Source organism: Felis catus, chromosome X (assembly GCF_018350175.1).
Source record: "Felis catus isolate Fca126 chromosome X, F.catus_Fca126_mat1.0, whole genome shotgun sequence".
Taxonomy (NCBI): domain Eukaryota; kingdom Metazoa; phylum Chordata; class Mammalia; order Carnivora; family Felidae; genus Felis; species Felis catus.
In genome coordinates, this window is record NC_058386.1 from 26475449 (window position 1) to 26499424 (window position 23976).

General features: G+C 41.7%; 1 protein-coding gene across 7 annotated transcripts in view; it reads right to left on the reverse strand.

Moving 5' to 3' along the window:
- The window catches only part of TAB3 (TGF-beta activated kinase 1 (MAP3K7) binding protein 3), an 89560-nt gene extending 69629 nt beyond the window's left edge, over positions 1-19931 (reverse strand). For 6 of the 7 annotated variants that reach the window (XM_023249431.2, XM_023249433.2, XM_023249432.2 and 3 more), the window contains exon 1: positions 19800-19931. The gene's annotated coding sequence lies outside the window, so the exon portion shown is untranslated. Of the gene's footprint in view, positions 1-19374; positions 19753-19799 lie in introns of those variants that run through there. The other variant, XM_019823716.3, reaches the window with a different exon arrangement.
- Positions 19932-23976: the final 4045 nt, after the last annotated feature.

Here is a 23976-nt window from a genome sequence, read left to right on the forward strand (position 1 = left end):
TAAAACTGTCGTGTGGGGTGGGGTGGGGGGAATTACTTTCTTTCCTTTTTTTTTTTTTTAATGTTTATTTTTCAGAGAGAGAGAGAGAGCATGTGCGCATGTGAGCAGCGGAGGGGCAGAACAAGAGAGGGACACAGAATCCGAAGCAGGCTCCAGGCTCTGAGCTGTCAGTACATAGCCCAACGCGGGGCTCAAACTCATAAGCCATGAGATCATGACCTGAGCTTAACCAACTGAGCCACCCAGGCACCCCAAGATAGCTTAGTTTGCAACAATATAAATCAAAGCTAATAAAACAATCTGTAAGGAGCAGAAAGAAAAACTGCCAACCTAGTATTCCAGGGCAGAGAAAATATCCACCAAAAATGGAAATGAAGGGGCTCCTAGGTGGCTCAGTCCGTTGTGTTCAACTCTTGATTTCGGCTCCAGTCATGATCTCACAGTGTGTGGGTTCCAGCCCTGCATCAGGCCCTGTGCTGACTGTGCAGAGCCTCGTGGGGATTCTTGCTCTTTCTCTCTCTGCACCACCCCGCCCCCCATCAAAACAAATAAACATTAAAGAAATGGAAACGAAGTATATTCTCAAATAAAAACAAAGTTCACTTCCAGCAAACCCCACTCAGAAATCACAAAGCAAAAGAAAACTGATCCAAATTGGAAGCTCAGAGATGCAGAAAAGAATGAAGAACCATGGAACTGTTAAGGAAATGGGTTTAAAATCTAATGGAACACTGTATAAAATACTGTCTTGTGGAGTTTAAAATGCACATAGAAACTTAACTCCAAACTCATTATGTATATTAAATATGTATGCCTTTTGTAAAAAAAAAATTTACAGAAAATGAAATTACAGGACAAAGCATGTATGTCAGGAGGTGGTTAAATGGAACTAAGGAGTTTTAATGTTCTTGCTTCAACCAAGAGGAAAGTGAAAGTATCACTTAACACTAGACTTTGATAAATCAAATACACATGCTGTACATGCTGGGGTAATCACAAAAAGAATTAAAATAAATATGTGGTATTTGAACCAATAATGGAAAAACTGATACAAAAATAACAGAAGAGAAAAGAAATACAGAACAGGTAAACTGGAATGTTCAGAAATGCTAGAAGTAATCTCAAAATAACAGTAATCATATTAAATGTGAATCAATTAAATGTTCAAAAAAAAAAAAGAAAAGAAATAAAGATTATCAGACTGGATTTAAAAAAATCCCTACAAATAGAGGTTGTTTTCAAGAGTCATCTAAAATATAACACAAAAAGATTAAAAGGAAAAGGAAAGAAAAATACATCATGCAAACATGAGCCACAATAAAGATGGAACAGCTAAATTAGTTTCAGACACCAAACAGACATCAAAGAAAAAGCATCCCTATAGTTAAAAGAGTCACTTCAAAAATGATAAAGTGTTGGGGCGCCTGGGTGGCTCAGTCGGTTAAGCGTCCAACTTCAGCTCAGGTCACGATCTCACAGTTCGTGAGTTCGAGCCCCGCGTCGGGCTCTGTGCTGACAGCTCGGAGCCTGGAGCCTGCTTCCGCTTCTGTGTCTCCCTCTCTCTCTGCCCCTTCCCTGCTCATGCTGTGTCTCTCTGTGTCTCAAAAATAAATAAATGTTAAAAAAAAATTTTTTTTAAATGATAAAATGTTTAATTCACCAGAGCAAAAGTACAAACTAAATTTGTATGCAATTGATAACATGGTCTCAAATTATATATACAGGTAAAATAGAATTACTAGGAGAAATAGACATAGGTCACTATCATAGTGGGAGATTTAAAGATCTCTCAGTAGTTAAAAGAATAAGGACAAAAAATCTGTACTGATACAGATCAACACAACTAGCAAACTTCACCAAGGTGCACATAATCTAAGAGCTGCAGAATGTATGCTTGTCAAGCACTTACATATTTACAGAAAATGACCACGATGACCATAAAAGCTTTAGAAAACTCAGACTAAAATCATTCAACAGAAGTTATCTAGGGGCGCCTGGGTGGCTCAGTCGGTTAGGCGGCCGACTTCGGCTCGGGTCATGATCTCCCGGTCCGTGAGTTCGAGCCCCGCGTCGGGCTCTGTGCTGACAGCTCGGAGCATGGAGCCTGTTTCTGATTCTGTGTCTCCCTCTCTCTGACCCTCCCACGTTCATGCTCTGTCTCTCTCTGTCTCAAAAATAAATAAACGTTAAAAAAAAAAAAAAAAAAAGAAGTTATCTAAGGAAAATGTGATAAAGCCAGAAACCAATTACAAAATATGGATACTTAGAAAATTCTCATTATTACTAGAATTTAAGAAATATTTTTAAAAAATATTTATTTATTTTGAGAGAGAGAACGCATGTGGGGAAGGGGTAGAGAGAGAAAAAAACAGAATTGCAAGCAGGCTCTGCGCTGACAGCACAGAACCCAACACAGGGCTTGATCTCACAAACTGTGAAATCATGACCTGAGCTGAAATCAAGGGTCAGATGCTTAACTGACTGAGCCACCCATACGGTCCAAGAAGTACAGTTTTCAATAACTCACTGATCAAAGAAGAAACTGCAATGGAAATTAGAAAATGATGTGAAATAATGAAAATATTACCTATCAAAAATTATGGGATTCAGGTAGAGCAATACTTGAACATGAAATGATAGTTTTAAATCCCTGTGTTGGAAATGAGGTTGCGAATTAATACCTAACTACCACTGTTAAGCAGTAAGAAAAGCAAAATAAACCCTAAAGAAGTAAAAGGAAATAGTGCACATAAAAGCAAATATTAATAAAATATAGTGGTTTTTTGGGGGAAAATTACTATTAATTGCTAAACCTCCCCATGCAAATTATTTTTAAAAAGCAGGAAAAGATACACTTACTCAGTACTAAGAATGAAAAATACCCGAGAGATGAAAATATACATTTGGACAAAAACTTGTACATGAATGTTCATAACAGCATTATTCATGATGGCCAAAAAGTAAAAACCACCCAAATGTCCATCAACTGATGAATGAATAAAATGATATATCCACCCAGTGTACTATTTTCTCGCAATAAAAATATAAAACTGACACATGCTACAATACAGATGAAACTTAGCATTATGCTCAGTGAAAGAAGCCGGTCACAAAGTAGCACATATTGTATGAGTCCACTTATATGAAGATTTCAGAAGAAACAAATCTATAGGGGGCAAAAAAGATTTGTAATTACCTAGGACTGATGAGGAGGGAAGGGGCTGGGAGATAATAGGGAATGAATGCTAATGTTCTAAAATTGCTTATGATAATGGTGGACAACTGTGTGAATGTATTAAAAACCACTACATTGTACGCTCAAATCTATTTAAAAAAAATAAAAAATAAAAGGGAGTTTTATCACTAAGCCATCCGTACACATTAAATGATAAAAGAGAATAACCGTAATGCCAATACATTTGGACCTTCAGCTAAAACAAATTTTAATAAATATGAGATTTACCAAATGGTTATAAGAAGAAATAAAGCCATATTCAGCATCTTTTCCCAACTACAATTGTATGAAACTAGAAACCAACTGCAATAACAAAAACAGCAAATTCACAAATACTGAAGTAATGTGTCAACAAAGAACTCAAAAGAGAAAAAAAAAATACCATGAGACAGCTATCTACACATTTAATGCAATCCCTACCAAAATTACCACCAGCATTTTTCACAGAGCTAGAACAACCCACCCTAAAATTTGTATGGAATCACAAAAGACCCCAAATTGCCAAAGCAATGTTCAAAAAGCAAAGCAAAGCTAGAGGCGTCACAACTCCGGACTTCAAGCTGTATTACAAAGCTGTAGTCAAGTCAGTATGGTACTGACACAAAACAGACACATAGATCCATGTAACAGAATAGAAAACCCAGAAATGAACCCCCAATTATACAATTAGTCTTCAACAAAACAAGAAAGAATACCCAATGGGAATAAGACAGTCTCTCCAACAAATGGTGGTGGGAAAAGTGGACAGCAACAGGCAGAAGAATGAAACTAGACCACTTTCTGACACCATACACAAAAATGAATTCAAAATGGATAAAAAACCTAAACATGAGACCTGAAACAACAAAAATCCTAGAAAAGAACACAAGCAGTAACTTCTTTGACATCAGCCACAGTTAACTTCTTTCTAGATATGTCTGAGGAAGGGAAACAAAAGCCAAAGACAATTCTGGTGACTGTATCAAAACAAAAACTTCTGCACAGCAAAGAAAACAATAAAACTAAAAGGCAACCTACTGAATGGGAGAAAACATTTGCAAATGATGTACCTGATAAAGGGTTAGTATCCAAAATATAACTTATAAAACTCAACATCTGGAACACTTGGGTGGCTCGGTTGGTTAAATGTCCAACTCTTGGTTTCAGCTCAGGTCATGATCTCACGGTCTGAGGGTTTGAGCCCCATTTCAGGCTCTGCACTGGTGGTGCGGAGCCTGCTTGGGATTCTCTCTCTCTCTGCCCTTCACCCAGATGCATGTGCTCTCTCAAAATAAACTGAAAAAACAAAAACAAAAAAACCCTCAATACTCAAGGGGCAACTGGGTGGCTCAGTCAGTTGATTGTCTGACTCTTAATCTCAGCTCAGGTCATAATCTCACAGGTCCTGGGATGGAGCCCCGTGCTGGGCTCTGAACTGAATGCACAGAGCCTGCTTGGGATTTTCTCTCTCCCCCTCTCTCTGCCCCCTCCCCTGCTCATGCTCAGTCTCGCACTCTCTCTCAAACATTAAAAAAAAAAAAAAAACCCTCAAAAACGAATAATCCAATTAAAAAACAGGCAGAAGACACGAATACACATTTTTCCAAAGTAGACATACAGATGTCAAAAGACACATGAAAAGATGCTCAACATGACTGATCATCAGAGAAATGCAAATTAAAACTACAATGACGTATCACTTCACACCTGTCAGAATGGCTAAACTCAACAATACAAGAAACAACAGGTGTTGGCAAGAATGAAAAGAAAGGGGAACCCTCTTGCACTGTTGGTGGGAATGGAAACCAGACAGCCACCCTGGAAAATAGTATGGAAGTTCCTGGAATATATAATGAAATATTACTCAGCCATAAAAAAAAAAAAAAAAAAAAAAAGAATGAAATCTTGCCATTTGCAACGACATGGGTGGAGCTAGAGAATATTATGCTAAGCTAAATAAATCAGAGAAAGACAAACAGCTTATGATTTCACTCATGTGGAATTTAAGAAACAAATGAGCAAAGGAAAAAAAAGAAGAGAGAGAGGCAAACCAAGAAACAGACTCTTAATTATAGAGAACAAACTGATGATTACCAGAGGGGAGGTGGATGGAAGGATGGGTGAAATTGGTGGTGGGGATTAAGCAGGGCACTTGTGATGAGCATCAGGTGACGCATGGAAGCAGTGACCTATATTGTACACCTGAAATTAATACTACAGTGTATGTTAACTAGAATTTAAATAAAAACTTTTTAAAAAAGTACCGAGTCAAATGAAAATGTAAAATACAATATACCAAGATTTATGCAATGCAGCAAAAGCAGTTCTAACAGAAAAGTTCAAAGCAACAAATACCTATATATATTTTTAAAAAAGAGAAAAGAAAACAAAAGAAAAGAAAGGAAAGGAAAAGAAAAAAGAATAGAAAAGAAAAGAAAAGAAAAGAAAAGGAAAAGAAAAGAAAAGAAAAGAAAAGAAAAGAAAAGAAAAGAAAAGAAAAGAAAAGAAAAAAGGAAGCTCTCAAACAGCTTAACATATCTCAAGGAACTGGGACAGGGTGAGGGCAAGTGCAGACTCAGGACAATGAAGGATAACAAAGAACAAACCAGAAACACATGAAATAAAGACAAAAGAAACAACAGTAAAGATCAATAAAACTAAGAGCTGGTTCTGCGAAAAAAAATAGAGAACCGTTAGCTAGACTCAACAACAAAAAGAGGGCTCAAATACATAAAAATAGAAATCAAAGAATACATTACAACAGATACCACAGAAATACAAAGGATCATAAGAGACTACAATGAACAATTACATGCAAACAACCTGAAAAACCTAGACGAAATGGATAAATTCCTAGAAACATGCAACCTTGTCAGACTGAATCATGAAAGAATAAGTGGAACAATTACTAGGAAGATTGAATTGATAATCAAAAACCTCCCAATGAGCAAAACGCCAGGACAGTGACACTAGCGAATTCTACCATTCAAAGAACACCAATCATTCTCAAACTCTTCCCCCCAAAAATAGAACACTTCCAGACTCATTTACAAGGCCAGCATTATTCTGATACCAAAACTAGACAAGGACACCACAACTGAATAAAACTATAAGCCAGTATCATTGATGAACATAGATGCAAAATCCTCAACAAAATATTAACAAACCAAATTCAACAATACGTGAAAAAGACCATACACCAGAATCAATGGGATTTATTCCAGGCACACAAGAATGCAAATAAACCAACGTTATATATCACATTAAGAAAATAAAGGATAAAAATCATATAATCATCCCAATAGGTGCAAAAAAAAAAATTTAACATCCTTTTATGATAAAAACTCTGAACAAAGTGGGTATAAAGGGAACACACCTCAATATAACAAAGGACATGTATGACAAGCTCTCAGCTAATATCATACTCCAACGGTAAATAGCTCAAAGCTTCTCCTCTAAGATCAGGAACAACACAAGATGCCCACCCTCACCACTTTGATTCAACATAGTATCAGAAATCTTAGCAGAGCAATTAAGCAAGAAAAAAATAAAAAGCATTCAAATTGTTAAGGAAAAAGTAAAAACTTGTCACTATCTGCAGATGACACGATATTATATGGAGAAAACCCTAAAGACTCCACCAAAAAACTGTTAGAACTAACGAACGAATTCAGTACTTGCAGAAAACAAAATCAATACACGGAAATCTGTTGCATTTCTATTAACTAATAACAAACTATAAGAGAAATTAAGAAAACAATCCGATTTACAATTACATCAAAAAGAATAAAATATGTAGGAAAAAATTTAAAGAGGTGAAAGACCTGCCTGTACACTGAAAACTGTAAGACACTGATGAAAGAAAGGGAAGACACAAATAAACGGGAAGATCTTCCACGCTCATAGATCGGAAGAATATTGTGAAAATGTCCATAACCATCCAAAGCAATCTACAGAGTCAATGCAATCCCTATCAAAATACCAATGGCAGTTTTCATACAAATAGAACAATCCTAAAATGTGTAGGACTGACCTCAAAAGGACCCCAAAATGGCCAAAGCAATCTTGAGAAAAAGGAACAAGGCTGAAGGCATCAAACTCCAGGATTTCAAGCTATATTACAAAGCTATAATCACCAAAACCGTATGGTATTGGCATAAAAACAAACACACAGACCAAGAGAACAGAATAGACAGCTGAGAAATAAACTGAAGCATATATGGTCAATTAATTTATGACAAGGGAGCCAAGAACACACAGGGAAGGAAGGAGAGTCTCTTTGATAATCTCTTGGCAGGTTGCTTCAGATTCTGTCTCCCTCTCTCTGCCCCTTCCCCACTCACACTCTGTCTCTCTCTCTCAAAAATAAACAAATATGAAAAAAAAAAATTAAGAAAAGAAAAAAGAATGGGGCACCTGGGTGGCTCAGTCAGTTAAGTGTCCAACTTCAGCTCAGGTCATGATCCCACGGTTAGTGAGTTTGAGCTCCACGTCGGGCTCTGCGCTAACAGCTCAGAGCCTGGAGACTGCTTCACATTCTGTGTCTCTGTCTCTCTCTGTCCCTCCCCCGCTCATGCTCTGTCTCTGTCTCTCTCTCTCTCTCTCTCTCTCTCTCTCTCTCAAAAATAAACACTTTTAAAAAAATTTTAAAAATATAACGTCTGTCAGGAAAACTGGACAGCTACAGGCAAAGAATGAAACTGGATCACTATCTTACCCCATATGCAAAAATGAACTCAAAATCGATTAAAGACTTGAACATATAACACACAAAACCATAAAACTTCTAGAAGAGAACATAGGCAGTAATAAGCTTGACATCAGTCTTGGTGATGATTTTTCTCAATCTGGCTCCAAAAGCAAAGGCAACAAAAAGCAAAGCAAACAAGCGGGACTACACCTAACTAAAAGGCTGCTGCAGAGCAAAGGAAATCATCAACAAAAATGAAAAGACAACCTACTGAAAGGGAGAAAATATTTGCAAATCAGATCTCTGAGAAGAACTCCTACAACTCAACAGTAAAAAAACAAACAACCTAATTTAAAAATGGGCAGAAGTTCTGAATAGTCAGTTTTCTAAACAAGGCATGCAGATGGCCAAAAGCTACATGAAAAGATGCTCAACATCACTAATGATCAAGGAAATGCAAATCAAAAGCACAATGAGGAGTACCAAGTTGGCTCAGTTGGTAGAGCACATGGCTCTTGATCTCAGGGTCATGAGTTTGATACCCACATTGGGCACAGAGGTTACTTCAAAAAAAGAAAAAAATGGAAAAAAAAACCCACAATGAGATAATATCTCACACCTGTCACAATGCCTAATGTTGGGGTGTCTGGGTGGCTCAGTTGGTTAAGCATCCAACTCTTGATTTTGGCTCAGGTGATGATCTTGTGGTTCATGAGATCAAGTCCCATGTCAGGCTCTGGGTGCTGACAGCGCAGAGCCTGCTTGGGATTCTCTCTCTCTCTCTCTCTCTCTCTCTCTCTCTCTCTCTCTCTCTTTCTTTTTCAAAATAAATACTAAATAGAGGCGCCTGGGTGGCTCAGTCGGTTGGGCATCTGACTTTGACTCAGGTCATGATCTCACGGTTCCTGAGTTCAAGCCCTGCGTCGGGCTCTGCGCTGACAGCTCAGAGCCCGGAGCCTGCTTCAGATTCTGTGTCTCCCTCTCTCTGACCCTCCCCCGCTCAGGCTGTCTCTCTCACTCTCAAAAATAAATAAATGTTAAAAAAATTTTTTTCAAAATAAATACTGAATAAATAAACATTAAAAAATAAAAAAAGAATGGCTAATATCAAAAAAAAAAACCCAAAAAATAACAAGTGCTGGCAAGGATGTGGAGAAAATGGAACCCTATCTACTGTTGGTGGGAATGCAAATGGAGCAGCCACTATGGAAAAGAGGTTGGAGGTTTCTCAATAACTTAAAAATAGAACTATCATATGATCCAGCAATTCCACTTCTGGGTATTTACCCAAAAATAGAAAAAACACTAACTCCTGTATTCACTGCAGCATTATTTACAATAGCCAAGAAAGAAAGTAAAATACCATATGATCTCACTTATATGTAAAATCTTAAAAAAAAAAACAAAACTCAGTGATACAGAGAACAGATTAGAATAGAGGCTGCCACATACAGCAAGTAGAGGTAGGCAAATGGATGAAGGAGGTTAAAGGTACAAAATTCCAGTTATAAAATAAATGAGTCGTGGGGATGTAATGTACATCATGGCAACGATAGTTAATAATACAGTAGTGTACACGTGAAAGTTACTAAGACTGTAAATCTGAAAAGTCTTCATCAAAAGTGGAGCACCTGGGTGGCTCAGTGAGTTACAATGTCCACTTCAATTCGGGTCATTATCTCATGGTTTGTGGGTTTGAGCCCCGCATCTGGCTCTGTGCTGACAGCTCGGAGCCTGGAGCCTGCTTCAGATTCCGTGTCTCCCTCTCACTCTGCACCTCCCCTACCTGTGGCCTCAGTCAGTCTCTCTCTCTCAAAAATAAATAAAGAGTTTTGAAAAAAAGTCTTCATCAAAAGAAAAAAAATTAGAGTAATAACTATGTACGGTGACAGATGTTAGCTAAACTTATTGTGGTGAACATTTTGCAATATATACAAATATGGAATCATTGTGTTGTGGGCCTGGAACTAAACTGGTATGTTATACGGGGCGCCTGGATGGCTCAGTCGGTTAAGCGTCTGACTTTGGCGCAGGTCATGTTCTCAGGGTTCGTGAGTTCAAGCCCCACACTGGGCTCTCAGCTGACAGCTCAGAGCCTGGAGCCTGCTTCGGATTCTAGGTCTCCCTCTCTCTGCACCTCCCCCACTCATGCAATGTCTCTGTCTCTGTCTCTCTCTCTCTCCAAAGTAAACATTAACTTTTTTAAATAAATAAATAACTGGTATGTTATAGGTTATGTTTATACCTCAATTAAAAAAAAACAAAAAAACAAAAAAACCCTGAAGTATACTACTACTACTTTAAAAATTCAATCTGTACTTAAAACCTTTCTGACAAAGCAAACTCTAGGTCTAAATGGCTTCAGGACTCAGTTCTATCATAAGTTTAAAGAAGAAATAAAACCAATCTTATCACACTCTCTGATACAGTACACAACTATACACAATATATAAATAAGTCCCACATTCATAATGTTGCCCAAGAGTATACTAGGATTCCATTTATATGAAGCACAAAAGTAGGCAAAACTATATGATGTTAAATGTCAGGAAAATGGTGAAGGAAAGTAAAAGGTACAAACTTCCGGTTATTTAAAAAAAAAAAAAAAAGGTCAGGGAAATGACTGGGGGTGTGGGGTAGTAAGTGATCAGACAGGCACACAGAGGAGCTTCTACATGACTGATAATGTTCACTTTCTTGATCTGGGACAAAAGTGTGCTTGGTAAAAATTCACTGAGCTGTTTACCACTGACATATGCTTTCTGCACATTTAGTGAACTTTTAATAAGTTCTTTTTTAAGTATGAAGGAGTACTTATTTTTCAAAATCTGTTAAAGGATGGGGGAGTAAAAAAGTCTGAAGTTCACTGCTTCAGGGCAAAGAAATCAAATAACTAACAAGAACTTCAAAAGCAGGTATCAGACAACATGCTAACTAGCAAAAAGTATTCACAGAGGTGCCAAACCAGCTAGGAACTCTCAAACTTACAGTAAAATTGGTTTGATACTACTCCAATCCAAAAAGGTAAATTGATTTGTATCTAGACTTAGTGAGTAGTATTGGTTCATACAGATCTAAGACAAGCCACTTGATATTTTTATTAAGTAAGAAGGTCTTTGAAATGTTAGAAATCAACTAACAGACTCACACCTATAGTCAAATCTAATTTTATAAATGAAGAAAACAAACTCCTTTGAGTCGGGCGATTTGTCCAAGGTCAGAAACAGCTCTCCCTAAGTAAAAACAAAGTTATTTAATTAAGTTCATCACTCTCCCAATTTAAGTTCTAGAGGACTGCCACCCAGCAAGAGAATTTGTTTACTGGCAGTGTCCCTCAATAAGGCTATATTCAATTTAAACATTTTCAGCCAAGTGTTACCAACTCAAAATTAATTTCTGTGCCATCCAAGACTTATAGCCAAAAGCTATTTCTGGAGCAGAAAAGATAAGACTTTTTAAAAGTAAAGTTCACGATGTGCAACCAACCGATAACTTTCTGTTTACACGAAATAACTCTGTGTGGCATGCGTCGTCATTTAGAATGACAATGGCACCTATAGCATAAAGTGTCCCTGAAAAAGACCAAAAGAACCAATAATGATCATAACCTGAAATCCGTACACAGTGGAAAAAAAAAAAAAAAGTGCTAAATCTGTGACAATAAATTTTTGTACTAACTTAATATTAATTTTCTTATTAAATCAGTTTTAAAAAATTAACTTCTACAATTCATTCCAGTTACCTTCTATATCCAATATGAAGAAAGTATGCTTTCTATGTAACTTTAACATTTTTAAATTTTTTTTATTTTACAGAGAGAGAGAGAACATGAGCAGGGAGGGGCAGAGAAATAGAGAAAGAAAGAGAGAGAGAAAGAGAAAGAGAAAGAGAAAGAGAGAGAGAGAGAGAGAGAGAGAGAGAGAGAGAATTTCAACCAGGATCCTGACATGGGGTTCGATCCTACCACCTTGGGATGATGAGCCAAATTCAAGAGTTGGACGCTGAACCAAATGAACCACCGAGGCACCCCAACTTTATCAGCTGGAAAAGAATGGCTTGTCATTGTGAAGCTAACTCCATCAAAAGTGTATGCATACAACAACCCATTTAGTCCTGTAAAAACATATTTTTAAATTCTATACATGCTTTGGTCTCCACTCTATCTCCATAGCATTCTTTTCACTATCATAGGACACTCTCTTTTTATTTCAAACTATAAAGTTCAGCACCAAGATGTATCCCTACACTTGCAATCCCCAGGGAAACGCCTGGCCTTCCGAAGATCTGCAGAAAACTTAATACACAACCTGGTTTTAGGGCCACAGACACTTATTCACTGAAGAAATGGGAGGTCTTAATGATATAAATACAAACATTAAAAGTGACTTAACAGGGGTGCCTGGGTGGCTCTGTCTCTCTATGTCTCTTGAAAAATAAATAAATGTAAAAAAAAAAAAAAAAAAAGAAAAAGAAAAAAAAAATCACTTAACAATTGGGGAGCCTGGGTGGCTCAGTCGGTTGAGCTTCCGGCTTCGGTTCAGGTCGTATCTCGCAGTTCGTGGGTTCTCTCTCTCAAAAATAAACATTAAAAAAAAAAAATTTCTAATGACTTAACAACTAATGCAACATGGTATCCTGGATTGGATCCTGGCACAGAAGAAGGACATTACTGGAAAAGCTAATGAAATCAAATAAAATTGCAGTTTAGTTGATAGAAATGTACCAATGTTAATGTCTTTAGTTTTGACAAATATACCATGATTCCGTATACCTGGGTGAAGGGTATATGGAAACTCTGTACCGTCTTTGCAACTTTTCCGCAAATCTAAAGTTATTTCAAAATAAAAAGCTTACTGAAAAAGAAAATTTTGACAGCAAAAACTACTAAAAGTTGAGACATTTTACATCAATTCTAAAACAATCAAAATGTCCAGTCAGTATCTTCACAAGGCCTAAACAGGTGAGATGGGCACATTTATGAAAAAAGACTTTTTAAAAAAGTGTTACCTATTTTTCCAATATTACTAGATAAAGCCTGGAAAAGCTTCAAAGAAAAAAAAAGATGCTTACGTTAGGCAGGTATGAAAATGAAAAGCTATGAAACCATTTCTCGGTGGAAAGGGGGAACAATACTATTTAAGTATAGAAGACAGAGGCAGTGGACAGCCAAGCAGAGAGGGGTATTTTAGAGGCTGTAACACAGTAACACTTAATAATAAATATACGTGTAACATTACTTGTGCACTGGCCTATGGGCTAGCTGGTATTTTAAGTGCTTTATATATATTACCACGCCGAACCCTCCCAAGAACCTATAAGGTAGGCAGTACAGTACTAATAAGTACAATCTACAGATGAGAGAAGTTCTGTAAGTGAAGGAACAGAGGTTTGAGGGCAACCGCTATACTAAGCAGCCTTTTGAAGACCCACACCAGGAAAAAAGTTCGGCCTTCTAGAGACTAGGTCCCACTACTCACCCCGTCCTCTGCATCCACTAGAGAAGCAAGCCCTCTGCCCACGACTTGGGAGTCCTTGCTAGGATCCTGAAGGAATGTGACTCCCCCATCCCATCTTCAAGATTGTATTCATAATCTTACAATACCTCCTGCACTCGATGCAGACTCTTGTTGAGACACTGTTATACAAAGAAGTTAGTTTGTATACCACTATCAGTCTTCAAATTCAGATATGTGGGACTGGCCTGGGAATCTGAAGGCCTTACGTGACATTATCTCTGTGAGAAAATGGTGATGAATTGCAAAAAAATAGTCCTATAAATGGACCATTTAGAAACAGGCTCCCTCCACACAGAATTTGGCCTTATAGATGCCGAGATAATTAAATGAATTTTAATAAAAGACACTGCAGTTACTCACACAATCCAGTTTTGCTCATATATCAAGGCGGCACAGTTTCTTATACTTAACATAATAGGAATGGTGTTACTGAAAGAAATTAGCTCAATATTTTACGCATTTCCTACACTACAGCCAATTTTGGATGTATCCAGCAGTTAATATGCTGCTCTCCCCGCCCCCCTCCATCAGCTTTGCGCTAAAAAGGACTACCCAGGGGCGCCTGGGTGGCTCAGTTGGTTGAGCATCCGACTCTTGACTTCAGCTCAAGTCTCATGGGACCCCAGGGACAGGGGATCCAGAGCTGCGTCAGGCTGCACACTGAGCATGGAGCCTGCTTAAGATTCTCTCTCTCTCTGCCTCTGCCCTTCTCCCATACTCACGCGCTCTCTCTCCCACTAAAAGAAACAAATAAAGGGCGCCTGGGTGGCTCAGTCTGTTGGGCGTCCGGCCTTGGCTCAGGTCATGATCTCATGGTTTGTGAGTTCGAGCCCCGCGTCAGCTCCGTGCTGACAGCTCCGAGCCCGGAGCCCGCTTCCGATTCCGTCTCCCTCTCTCTCTGCCCCTCCCCTGCTCACACTGTCTCTCTCTCTCAAAAATAAATGAACATTAAAAAAAATTTTTTTAACTTTATAAATAATTTTTAAAAATTACTACCAAATACACAAATGTTTTCTTTCTCTCTCTCTCCCTCTCCCTCACTCACACACACACACAGACACACACATCCAGCACAGAAGGGGTCTCACCTCAGAAGTTAGTAATAGCAGTAGCGACAATGAGGATGACCGTGTACTACGAAAAACTGACTCTTCTTGAGTCTTTACCATTGCTAGTTATGTTGTAAATATGCACGATACATCCTCTGTCTGGCTCATTTCATCCTCACAAAAACCCTGTGAGGTAAATATTACACTACCCCAATTTCAAAAATGAGGAAACAGGTCAGTGATTAAGCAACTTGCCTAAGATCACAGAGCTAGTGTCAAAAGTAAGATTTGAACATTCGAGCATTTTACCCCAGAGATGTTTTTAACCACTGCGCTCTGGGTATAATTAAATAATCTGGCAAACTCTGAAATAAAGGGTGCTTACTCCATTTTTAAAACAAGAGTGATTTGGAGATTTAAAAAAAAGAGAGAGAGAGAGAAAGAGACCTATCTTGCCTTTCAGTAGAAATACATCTTTCAACCAAGCCAAGACTGAACACATTTATACAGAACAAATTTAAAATGTATTCTGCTTTGCTTTTAACACTTCGAAATCCCTCACTTGTCCGAACACTGCAAACAGTGGTAACGGCATGGAACTCCAACAACAGACTAATAAAACTTTATTTTAAAACCTTCAGGTAAAACAAACACAGTCCCGGTTTACCATTAAGTAAACGGGTCTAAAATAACTGCTACAGTTCAAATACCCTTGAAAAGTTTCAAAACAGCAACAAGAGATAGTGGGAACAAGATACGGCTTTTATGACAAAGCAAAACTCTGTTCTTTCCACAACACTGTAACATCTGCTTTGAGAACAAATATTAACCTGGGATAGACTGAACAACTGTATTTCAAAACATGTGCTTGAATTCAAAACTGCTTCATTGAACATCTAAAAAGGCTATCTGTTTATCTCCCAGAAGAGCCACCTGATCTGCACAACACATCTAATGTGGACAGCGAAAAGGTGTGCTCCATACCATCCCACTGAGTAATTAACAAAAAGCACGCAACCCCCAACAACTTCTAGAGCACACACGGATTTCCTAAATCATCTACTTGAATCTCAGAACTTGACTTCCCAGCAAACAAAGGTCTTTGTGGCAGGATTCCAAACCAGTCCACAAAAACTAAAACACCCATAAGGTTACCGAAGTATAATAAAATACCAAACCTGCACGGGCAACGCTTCTCTGGGAAAACTCATTTTGCAATCGCCTTTAGAATAAAACCAACTACTCCTGCCCCACTCAGCCCTCCAGTAGCAACCAATTCTTCACCCCCCCGCCCCAGGACCACAGGCCCAGGCTTCCACAATCAAGGCAGAGCAGGAGAAAAGGCAGGGAAGATGGCAGTTGGCAGTGCACGAGGCTTCCGAGTTAGGACAAAAAGGCAGAGCTGCGGCGGGAGGAGATCCTGGGATATGGAAGGGAGGACCTACTCGGGAGAGCAGGATGAAGGGCGGGATGGCAGCAAAAAGGGGCAAGAGAAAAGTGTGAGGGTCAGGGTGGGTGACAGAAGAGGACAAGAGAGCAGGGCCCACTCCTGGAGCAGATGAGCTTTCACAAACCTTCCTTCTTCATGCTTAAGAGAGGGAAGGAAAAGAAAAAGAGAAACGGTGGCAAAGATCTTGACACTGCCCCTCTCACTCTGGCTACTCTCACTCTCCTTTTCAATAAAGGATGGAGGAGGTTCGCTAAGGGGTCTTGTCCAGGTCCTTCTTGATCCCATAGAGCACAGGGATTCGGAGAAGGGGAGTGGACCTAGGGGAGTTTTGTTTTCCTCCTTGTCAGCATGCACTCTGCCAACGACTTCAGGGACAATTAGAACCAAGGGGGCTAAGGGCTCCCAGGTACCAGCAGGAACAACTAGTAGTAAAAAGAGAGGAAGGAACCTAGGGAAATTTGGCACAGGAAGTGGGATGGTGGAGGAGGGCCAAATAAGTCAATAGAATTGCCAACGAATTAAACTATAATCACCGTTCTCAAATATTTAGGATTAATTCATTTTGACAGTTTCCAGTATTTCATCAGGTCCATTTCACTTTTAAATAAACAAGTATTTGTGGCCATAGTAATAGATTGAGGTTTATTATGTGGAAGATATGAAAATATACTTCGAAATACATATGAGATAATTTCCTGGTGCTTTTTTTTTTTGTACAGTGGCACTATAAATCATTTCAGAAAAAGCTTTTTTGTTTACTGAGTGAGCATTCAGTTACTTTATCATTTGTCAATTTTTTCACCCCAATAGCCCAAATATCATGAGTAATTACCTTCACAAATAAGGAAGGATAGTTAACTCTTTCTTGGGAGTATAACTATAATGAAAAACTTGCTCATTCAGACCAAACACTGCCTGGCAGGACTGAAAGTTACTATTTCAAGCAAAGCTCCAAACCCATACACACAGATGCATCCTGAGGAGCACAGGACTTCAGACTCTACCACCAGCCTCTAATGCCCACGTTTCCATCAGACAAGGCTACTTAACCGCAGGTCCCCCCAAACAAGTTACTTCTTAAAGGACGGCCCCGTAAATCCCAAACTCCATAATCAAATTCCCACGACTCCCCACCAGGGATAATTAAGAGGTAAACCTAACGAAATGACCTGCTGGAGGATGAGTGCCAGACACTTCGCATCCTCCTTCCCCCGTGTTATTTTAGCTGCTCCCCTTCCAGTTGAAATCTCTCCTGAGCAGAGATAATGGCCAGGAGGCAAACTCAGCAGCACATCAAAGATGCAAGAACAGAGACCATCAGAGGACAAAAATGACCATCGGCCATGCACTGGCAAGATGTTCCTGCTGTTTCACCGACATCTCAGATACTGCTTGGGAACCGGGAAGGTTTTTCACCCCTTAGCCCCACAGAAGATCATACTGGATCCCAGAATAGCTGCCACATTTTCTGCAAACGACAAAGTGGATCCAAAACCTCTGGACTGGGGCGCCTGGGTGGCTCAGTCGGTTAAGCGTCCGACTTCGGCTCAGGTCAGGATCTCGCGGTCCGTGAGTTCGAGCCCCGCGTCGGGCTCTGGGCTGATGGCTCAGAGTCTGGAGCCTGCTTCAGATTCTGTGTCTCCCTCTCTCTCTGCCCCTCCCCCGTTCATGCTGTGTCTCTCTCCGTCTCAAAAATAAACATTAAAAAATTTTTTTAAAAAACAAACAAAAAAACCCCCAAAACCTCTGGACTAAATTAAAGAGAAGAAAAACAGCGCCTGTTATCAGATACTCCACTTGTTGGAGAAGGTAGGTGGGTGGGTGCGTGTGTGTATATACCTCCAAGCTATGATAAAGCAAATTCAAACCCTAGAAATAGTTGGTATTTTATTTTAGTAATGTAATTTGAAAAACTATGCAGGACCAGAATAAACGAAATATTTGATCTTTGAAGTATTCTGGCATGCTGAAACTAGAGGCAAAGTTACTGAAAACATCTGAATTTCACATAGGTCACTACCGGCTACTGGGAATCCTTACTAATCAGCAGACTTCTGTTAAAATGTTACCTCTGGCTAGAAAATGAACACGTCTGAAAAGAAGGGAAAAAAAAAAACCCAAAACCTTGAGATTATCTTCAACCAAGAGCACTGAAATCTTTCAAGATTACCGACAGAACTGAAAGGTTTCTTTGTAACAAAAATTTCCATTTCATGAAATTTTTATCACTTAGCACACACACTTCTGCAGGGTATAGTAGAAAAAGCCCACATTCTAAAATCAGACACACATGAATGTGGGCTCTAGGTCTGCAATTTTCCAGCTATATAACCTCCTGAGGAAAATTACTGAAGAATACGGGAGGTTAGTGCGGTTATATGTACAACAGGCATAATGTTACCTGCACAGGAGAGCTATAGGTAACCCACCAAACCCAGTGCCTGAATATACAAAATACCAGCTTCCTTAGCTGCAACACACGCTGCACAGAATATGCCAATGAAAAATATACGTAACTGAGAAGGCTGTGTCAAATCAACACGTGAAAGAAAATTCAGAGTGACAGAACATAAATTATTCTGTTCTGTCCAATATAAAGATGAAACTCATATATTTAATATTTATCTTCACGGAAGTCTTTTCCTTTGATTAAGCCAGTGGTAAGCAAATGGGGCTAGGGGACTAAAGTTGAAAAACTTCCTATGTGACACTGCTTGAAAATGTGTACGTGGATTTGCTTGCATTCTTCACATCATCACAAAATTTACCATGGGTGACGATGCCTTTAATAATACTGTTAAAAGCTAACCTCTCATCTCAAAAGCCTTTTCTTGATTGACACGTTTGTTTCTTCCCACAAACGTTCTGGTGTACGACTGCAAAACGTTTAGAAGGCAAAGAAAACAATAAATCCCTTTATTCTTCTAAAATGAGAAAGTGAGGAGAAGAAGCTAACTTTGTCAAATTGTTCTTCTTTCTCATTCATTCTTGTTCTTTCACAAACCAGAACTAAATAGATCGCATGCCAAAATTATTGTCGGATTGACAAACGTCACTGAAGAACACATGGAACTGACAACCCGTCTGGACCAAAGGTGACAAGTATTCTTAAGCAATTTAAATAAATTAAATTTCCGTAAAGACAAAAATGCTTTTTATCAACACTTATGAACTTTTGACTTTATATGCAGCCTACTTGATAACCCACCTTATCCCTCATCCCAACGTCCCAATTCCTGTTTCTTACGCCCTTTTTAATGAGCTGGCACACAAGACTAAACTACACAACTCCAACCGGGAATAACTAATCTGTTGTCGGACCTCAGAGGACTGTTGGTGCGATCTTTGTTTTTTAAAACAAAACAAAACAAAAAACGGACACCAGGTTTTCGCCTTACTCCACACCTGCCACCAATTGCAACCCCCCGTTTAGAACAATTACTATTACTACTAACCTTCCCCCACATCTCTCAATAGCCTCAAGAGACTCAACCTTGATGCTGATTAGTCCTCCTCGGCAAACGCCTTGCTGGGGCTTGAAGCCCGTCCACCGACGTTCACTCTCCGCAATGTCCAGGGTGCGGCGAGGAAGGACATCATCCCCTCTGCTTGGGGGGCGAAGGCCAAGCAAGGCCCCCGGCCACTCCCTCTCTCCTCGGCCTCCCAGGGCGTCTGGGGCGGGCGCGCCAGGCCCTGCGCAGACCTCCAGCAGCCCCGCAATTCCCGGTGTCCGCCGCAACCCCAGGCCGAGCCGAGCCCCCGGGACGCCCGCATTCGAGCGCACACCTAGCGCCCGGGCGCTGGGTCACCGAGACGACCCAGGGGCCACCCCCGACGCCCCGACTGGGACAGGTGCCGGGCCCTTCTTGGGGACACTCACCCGGCAGCCGCTGCTCCCTGTCTGCTGCTGCCGCTGCCTCGCCTTCTCGCCCGCCGCCTGCTCCCGCGGGGGGGTCCGGGCTGGCGCCGCCTCCCCGCCCGACCCCCCTCGGGTGCGCGCCGTGCGGGGCCCGGTCTGGTGAGAGCCGCCGCCGCCGCCGCCGCCGCCCCCTTTCCTTCCCTCCCTCCTCCCTCCGTGCGTCCCTCCCACCGAGGCCCGCCTCGTATTTCCTGGATCCGGCCTCAGCGAGAGCTTGGCAAGCGAACCGCCGGCTTCAGGACTCTCGTCGGGTGCCGTCGCTCGCCAGGCACAAAGATGGCGCCGCCGGGGACTGCCGAAGGCGATCTCGCGAGACTTCTCCTACAGTGCCTGGAGAGCGGGGGCCCACAGGAAAGGTGGTCAATTAGGGCAGCCTCAGCTGCCCTCAGAGCAAACGCTCCTCCAAAGCGAAAATGGGCGGTACCGGTTACAGCGGAAGTTATTGCGGCTGCGCGGAACGGGGAGAGACGCATGCTCAGAACGGCTCCTGAAGTAAGACCCAGTTCTCCGTGTTTTACCTGTTTCCTCCCAGAGGCAAGGGGCGGAGAAAGGGTGGGCGGAGGAACCAGAAATGAAACCCGGGAAAGGGTTGGGCAGGACTGATTGGGAAGTGGGAGGTGTCCCTTAAGACCGGGTCCTCCCTCCAGAGCCTGAACGGCCAATTTGGCGTCCCCACGAGTCCCAACCCTTTCCTTCTCCCTTCTCTCCCAGTCACCAAGTATTCTTTGGAAAGTCTCAGCTGCCCTTTCATCCTGTTGTCCGATTCCCGTTGTGGTGTTTTTTTTTTCTTTTTTCTTTTTTCTTTTTCTTGTTTTGAGAGCTCGCTGTGTGCTCGGAGCAGCGTTCGCTGCTGGAAGCCACAGCCGTCCAGTTTCTCACATTACCAAATAACTTTCTCTTTCATTTTGGCGCTACGTGAGCCTTCCAAATGGCATACACTTAACTGCTTCTGCTCCTGTTTTATTTTTTCTCTCTCATTCATTTATTCGTTGATTCAAACGTATGTTCAGAGTTTCCTGCGTGCCAGGGACTGAAGACACGGAGACGTGCTCTGACCTCAGGGAGCTATTGGCCTGGGATAGCGATGGATGAGAAAAAAACAATGATGACAGTTCAGCACAGTGAATTCTGTAACAAAAATAGGTACCGAGAGGAGTGACAGGTCCTGGGAGCAGGGTATCATGACATGCATCAAAAGAGAAAATTCTTTGAGGGCAGTCTTAACAGGCGTGGGATTTAGTCCATTGGATCAGGGTAATGTCAGGGAACAAGCCACCCGATTATTTTAACAGAATTTAATATAAAAAAGTGATAATTAGGTAACTGAAAATGCAAGAGGAGAGCTTAATACACGACGGAGATAGCAACTGTGCTACAGTGGCCTAACAGCCACTCTGCTGAGAGCCAGGGGGACCAACCAAGGGGAGACGTTGGGATTATTACAATTTAAATATTTAGAGAAGGGGCTGCGTGGAGCTGAAATTCAGACCACTGAGGAGGGAAGCGCACCTACCGGTGCTGGTGTCTCTGATGGGGGCTCAAGATGCTGTGTCTGCCCTTGTGGGGAAAACTGCAAACTGGATCCAACCGCTGCTATGGGAAGGAACTGCCGGTGTCCTAAGAGTCCCAATCTTTCCCTCTGACCTGGATCTGAAAAAGACACTAGAGTGGAGCTGGACTTGACCCACAGCCAGCAGCAGAGCAACTCTGGTGTTGAGAGTCATTTTAGAAGCTGGATGTGGCCCAAAAGGGAGCCGTTCGCTCCTGTCTCCCTCCCCACGTAGTGGGCACCCTCGTGTTCAAACACGGATAGAAAACTTGCTTTGAGTTCAGGGTTTCGTACCGAACAAAGCTGCCCTTGGGAGCCCGCTCACAAAGCCATGAGTGAGAAATAAATGTGCAGTGTGGTATGCCGCTGAGACTTTTGCTTATTACACGGCAGAAGCAGAGTACTAACAGCAGCTCTGTTCCGCAGAGTGAGCGGAAGTTTCTTTTCTTCTTCTTCTTCTTCTTCTTCTTCTTCTTCTTCTTCTTCTTCTTCTTTTTCTTTTGTCTTCTTGCTCCACCATCCCTATGGTGCTGACCTAGCATGTTTGGTCCAGAGTGGCTCAGCACCGCATCACATTCCAGTCATCGGGAAGGGGAAGATCTACCCATTTCCTTGAAGGGTACAACCCAGAAGTTGGTAACATCATTTATGGTCACAGCCTGTCAGCCCGAACTTATTCACATTAATGTATTTACCCGCAAGGGAGACCGAGAAGTGTGTTCTTATTTTAAGCAGTCTTATACCTGAGCTAAAAATGCCATGCCTCTAGAAAAAAGGTTGGTGGGTTGCCGGAGGGAGGGGGGGGGACAGTGGGGAACGAGCGGCCCCCTAAAATAGTCAAATCTCAGAACTTGATCTAAAGTTATTGGGGCGCCTGGGTGGCGCAGTCGGTTGAGCGTCCGACTTCAGCCAGGTCACAATCTCGCGGTCCGTGGGTTCGAGCCCCGCGTCGGGCTCTGGGCTGATGGCTCAGAGCCTGGAGCCTGCTTCCGATTCTGTGTCTCCCTCTCTCTCTGCCCCTCCCCCGTTCATGCTCTGTCTCTCTCTGTCTCAAAAATAAATTAACGTTAAAAAAAAAAAATTTAAAGTTATGTCTTGTCCTCTCTCCCAGTTGGGTCCTGCCCCCAGTGAGGGGCTTAAAGTCAAAGAAGCGAGTATAATCCTCTTTCTGTTCCTTAGGCTTCTACTTCTCCTTCCCCATTTTTCTAACTAGGAGTTTCTTCTCCTCCAAGCGTGAAGATGGCGGGAACGGAGACAGCCAATTTCCTGCTTTACAGGTTACAGTCACAAGATGCTTTTGTCCTCTCCGGACACAGCAGATGGCCAAATTGACTCTATCTCTTGATTGCTTTTGGTTCTTCTTAGGCTCCCACTGGGAAGATTTGATAGTACATCCTAGGGCCCATATGGCGTTCTTCCCTCTGTCAGGCCTCTCTCTCCTCAATCCCTGGTCTCTTACTTTTTGATGTTGCTGAAAGTCCTCTCTTGGTTGTCCGTGTCTTCGGTGTGGCCGGCACCCAAATGCTGGCTCTCTTAGGAGGTGAGTGTGATTCTTCAGCACCCGCCTCACGGCCTAGTTCTTTGATATAAACTCCCTTTATGGGATACCCACGACGTCTCACTGCCAGGATCCCCTCACCCCTCAGCAGGGCCTTTGGCAGGGCACAAGCGGGAGGCTCAAGCTTTTTTGCATTCTGGGACCATCACGTGATCCAAAGGAAACGTGCATATCCTTGCCACGCTAAGTAACAGCCAGGCCACCCCGTCACTGCTGCACCCGCAAGCTTCCTGTCTTTAGAACTCTTCTGGCCCAAGGCAGGCAGCGGTGTCTGTGGTGACTCTGGTGTCTAAACTCCAAGGACATGTGGCCAGCTCTCGCTGAAAGTCTCCGCCTCTCCCCTAAATTTCTCAAATAGCTACCGTTCAATCAAGCAGCCGCAGCGTGACACATCTTTAAGACCCTCCTGACTCAGCTCTTCCGAGAGGCCCCCCTCCCTTTGGCTTTGCCTTCTCCAGGGGAAGAGAAAATCGACAATAATTCCTGAGAGGTGAGAACTACCGAAAATCTTCCTTCGAGACTTCTCGTATGTCAGCTGGAGGAAGTGTTCGGGTTATAGCAGGTATTTTCTTCAGCTGTGTCAGATACCTCTATGTACCGTTGCAGATATTTTTCGCCTCATTTGTGTTAATAATCTATCGCCACATAACACACCTTTCCAAAAAACATAATAGTCTAAACTAATAACCATTTGATTTGCACGTTATACAGTAGGTCAGCAATTCAAGGATTGGTTCTTTTTTTTTTGGTAATCTCTACACCCAACGTAGGGCTTGAACTTCCATAGTGCAACGGTGAGGACTCTGGACCCTGAACTTACAACTCCAACGTCAAGAGTCACACACTCCACCGTCTGAGCCAGGCAGGCGCCCCAGCGGTCAGCAATTTAGACTGGCCGCAGCTGGGCTGCTCTTAGGCTGGTCTCACCCAGGGTAACTCATGGTGACAAGAGCCTCTCACCAACTTGCCCCACTCCACAGGGTACAGCCTAAAAGCTAAAAGGTTGCTTGTGCTCGCTCTGGCAGCACATG